At 37.9% G+C, this 4,476-nt stretch overlaps 1 non-coding gene across 1 annotated transcript; it reads left to right on the top strand.

Moving 5' to 3' along the window:
* The first annotated feature begins 1,424 nt into the window (after positions 1-1,424).
* LOC141645549 (small nucleolar RNA R71) lies at positions 1,425-1,531 on the top strand. Its single transcript, XR_012545029.1, has one exon. It is a non-coding gene; the product is annotated as a small nucleolar RNA R71 (small nucleolar RNA).
* Positions 1,532-4,476: the final 2,945 nt, after the last annotated feature.

The raw sequence follows: 4,476 nt of genomic DNA, 5'->3' as shown, positions 1-4,476 counted from the left end.
TATTGGTGCATTTAAGCTCTCCCATCCCCAACCTTTTACTCACCGAGTACGGCATGACACTCACACTAGCCCCTAGATCACATAAGGCTTTGTTGATCGTTGTGTCGCCAATGGTACACGGTATTGAGAAGCTTCCCGGATCCTTTAACTTTGGAGGTGAACTCCCTTGAAATATTGCACTACTTACCTTAGTGAAGGCGATAGTCTCAAGCTTCCGGATCGACTTCTTCTTTGTGAGGATATCTTTCATGTATTTTGCATAGGCCGGCACGTGATTGATTAATTCCGTGAAAGGAATTGAGACTTCCAAATTCTTCACAATTTCCATGAATTTCCCAAATTGATCGTCAAATTTGGGCTTGGCTTGACGACTTGGAAAAGGGAGTCTAATCACAACGGGCTCCTTCTCCTTGGCCTTGTCTTCATTTTTCTTTGAACTTTCTTCTTTTGATGATTCTCCATCTTTGGAGTTTTGCACAATTTCTTCCTTATCACTAGCTTCCACAACTTCATCCTCAACTTGCTTCTTCGGTGCTTCATACCTTGTACCACTTCTCAAGTGAATGGCACTAACCGTTTCATGTCTAGGGGGATTACTTTGAGGTGGTAATTGCCCCTTTTGTCTTTGTGAGCTTGAAGATGCTAGTTGAGTCAATTGTGTTTCCAACATCTTGGTGTGAGCTAGAATGTTGTTGATGGTGGTTTCCTTTGCTTGGCTATCTTTTTGCATTTGAGTGAAAAATTCTTGTTGATTCTTTTGCATTTGGAGGACCGCTTTTTGGACATCAAAACCTTGGTCATTTTGGTGATTGTATGGATTTTGATTTTGGTAACCTTGGTTTTGATTGTAAAAGGGTCTTTGATTTTGGTTTCTCATGGGTGGTGGAGTGTATGTTGTTTGAGGGTTTTGAACATTTTGGCTTTTGTATGAGAGATTTGGATGGAATTTGGTGTTTTCATTGTAAAAGTTGGAATAAGGGGTACCACTCTTGTATGCTTGGAAAGCATTCACTTGTTCATTTGTTCCCCTACATTCGCCTTGGTCATGTCCCAAAGTTCCACAATTCTCACATATCCCACTTGGGATTGATGAGGATGCCGTCATGGCATTAACATGATGCTTTGAAGATTTTGAGTTTTCCTCAAGTCTAGCCATAGCTTGTTCAAACTTCAAGTTGATTGTGTCAATGTGAGCACTAAGTTGAGCACCCAATTGAGTAACGGAGTCCACTTCATGCTTTCCTCCTCTAGTAGCCTTGCGAGGTCTACTATATTGTGAGTTATGGACCGCCATTTCCTCAATCTTGTTCCATGTTTGATTGTCATCAACTTCGATGAACATTCCATTTGATCCCATATTGAGAATGTTCCTAGAATCTTCATATAAACCATTCCAAAATTGTTGTACCAAAAACCATTCGCTAAGTCCATGGTGAGGACATGAGCGACAAATTCCCTTAAAACGCTCCCAAGCTTCATATAAAGACTCTTCATCCCTTTGCTTAAAATCCGTAATTTGAGCTCTTAGCATGTTAGTCTTTTCCGGTGGGTAGAATTTTTTGTAGAAAGCTAGAGCCAACTCCTTCCAAGAATCTATTCCGAGGGTGGCCTTATCAAGGCCCTTCAACCATTGCTTTGCGGTGCCGATTAGAGAAAAAGGAAATAAGACCCATCTAATTTGGTCTTGAGTCACGCCCGTTTGAGAGATTGCATCACAATAGTCGCAAAAGGTTTCCATATGAGAATGAGGGTCTTCACTAGGCATCCCCCCAAATTGGCTCCTCTCAACTAATTGGATGAAGGCGGACTTGGAAATAAAATTTCCGGTTAGATGTTGTGGTGTAGGAGTACCATTGGGTAGGTTCTCCTCGGTGGGTACGGAGTGTGACGAGAATTTAGGCATTGTAGGTGGATTTTGTGGGGTATTGTGTAATGGGTTCTCTTCTCCTTCTATTGCAAAAGGATTGACAAACTCACTAGTGGGTTGAACAACTTCACTAATACCTCTTAAATTCCTCCTAACAAGTCTCCTATTGTTCGTCAAGGTTCTTTCGATTTCACGGTCAAAAGGTAACAAATCACCTTGTAACCTTCTAGACATGCAAAATATCAAACAACTCGAAAACAATTAGAACAAACCTTGAGGAGTTTTACTTCCCCAAGGCGAAGAAAGACACAACTAATAACAATAAAAAGAAATCTAAATCAAACAAACACCGTCCCCGGCAACGGCGCCATTTTTGATGCGATCCCGCTTAGTGTTCACAAATTAAGATGTGGTCGTTGGTGTTAGGTTCATATACCTATTATTAGACTCCTCTAATAGTGAACAAATTAACAGTTTATAATTTATTCTTTAGATCTAGTGCATGCATAACAAAATGAAAGATTTATAAGAAAACAATGTCCCTTACATTGTTAATTTCGGTTTTACGGGCACAAGTAAGGTCTCCTACCTTCACTTGTTCTTGAGCTATGATGAGTATTAGGATGATCCTCCAAAGACCTCAAGTATAGAAGTCACTCCTCTTGATTGCACCCAAGATTATCCCTTATCCCCACTAAATAATATTTGCTAGATATTTGTTTAGTAGTTTACCTTAAAATTGATTACTAATACTCATATATTACACTAATAATATTAGTAATCTTTATGAACAAATTGAATCAAACTTCTCAAGTTTTTGGAGGAAAAACTATGAACAAGAGAGAGGTTTTGCATGTTGTATTTTTGAGAGTATGAGAGAGTAAAAACAAGAACAACAAAAGTGTTGTGTGTAACTTGTGTGGACCGGCCACATGCTCTTAATAAGAGCAAATTTTTCTTCTCAAAAATCTTTTTCAAATGCTTTATTGAAAGTCTCTTATGTGGTAGAGTGAGCATGACAAGTGTTGTGGTTGTCTTAATATTTTTAGACAAAATAGAAGACTTAGGACAAGTGTCCTACAACCTCTAAAAAAAACGGTCCAATGCTCTTATTATGGTCCAATTTTTGTCTTATAATATTTGTCCCACAAATGCTTATAAGTCTTATGATTAATTATCTTACATAATTAAATATTAATTTGATCATACAACAATTATGACACAAATTAATAAACATATATCCACTCAACTTATTGAGTAATATTTTATCATTATATCAACATATAATGTGTCCCATAATAGCTAGTTAGTTAAATTTACAACCTCTTGTAAATGTAAATAACTAATTACCTCTACCTCGAAACATTTATAAAACCTCAACATAATTTAGTGAATTAACATATTAATCCACTAAATGCGATCTGATTTGATCACATTAACATAAGATACATATTTCCTCTCATAAATATAAATTGTTCATATTTAAGGAATTAATCAACTTGTATCAACATACAATTAATTAACTTTATAGATAAGGGCATCATCCTTTAGGTGTGACCTTAAGGGATCAACTGACCACCACCGTCCCACGACAGTAACGTCAAACTCTAGCAAGCCAATCGTTACCGATTAATGTTGATCAGTTGACTATATAATTGAATCATCCCTTACGTATTCTTTATACGAGATTTAATAATGATATTTAAATCATGTGATCGCACTATTGTTGAGGACACATTTCCCAACAATCTCCCACTTGTCCTCGACAAGTGTGCGTCACAAATTCTCTTGTCCTATTACAATCTCCCACTCAATGCAAGGTGTCTTGCAGGTCGTACTTACATTTGATCATATCTTGAGTGGTTTTCTCGATATGGAGATTAACTGTCTGACCGGAATTATCTATCATAGATACCTTCCGAGCGTGGCCACGCATTTCCAGTTAACTACTCCTCGAGTGGCCTTGAGATTTCAAACAACCCTGACAAGGGGTGGACAATTCCTATCGCCCTATTCCCTTCGTTCAGCCACAGTCCATCATAACCCAAAATATACCCAGTTTGACCTCGTTTAAGAAATCGTAGAGTATAAATCAAAGCTAATCAGAAGTTGTGCCAACTTGGGCGAATAGTCTCTAGTCAAAAGAATTGACTCATAAGAATACTATAGTAGCTCTTGCCACGACCAGGCTTTATGAATTACCGAACTCTATAAGCGGTCATCGCCCCGACGATTGTTGTCCCATACAATCTGCCTATGTGATCGACTAGTCATCCCATATGACTCTATGGCACTTGAACTTGCCATCAATCGCATCACACTCTAGTCACTTCGAGACGTCACCTCATATAAGTAACTAGGGGCGAATACCATGTCAATCCAGTTCACTTTAATGGGGTTCAATTTGTCTCTACAACCCATTCGGATACGACAAGGTAGCGGGTGAGTTTAATAAAACTCAAACGATAAATGTGATTATCACATATGAATAGTCAATACACTATTACTACTTCATATTCTATAATCTTTAGTGTATAATAACACTAGTTAAAATGCAATACAAGCTTGGCAAGTGGATATACCCGATATCCATATATTCCAACTTTATT

Source organism: Silene latifolia, chromosome 2, assembly GCF_048544455.1.
Source record: "Silene latifolia isolate original U9 population chromosome 2, ASM4854445v1, whole genome shotgun sequence".
Classification (NCBI taxonomy): Eukaryota; Viridiplantae; Streptophyta; class Magnoliopsida; order Caryophyllales; family Caryophyllaceae; genus Silene; species Silene latifolia.
This window is presented reverse-complemented; position numbering and strand designations above follow the sequence as displayed.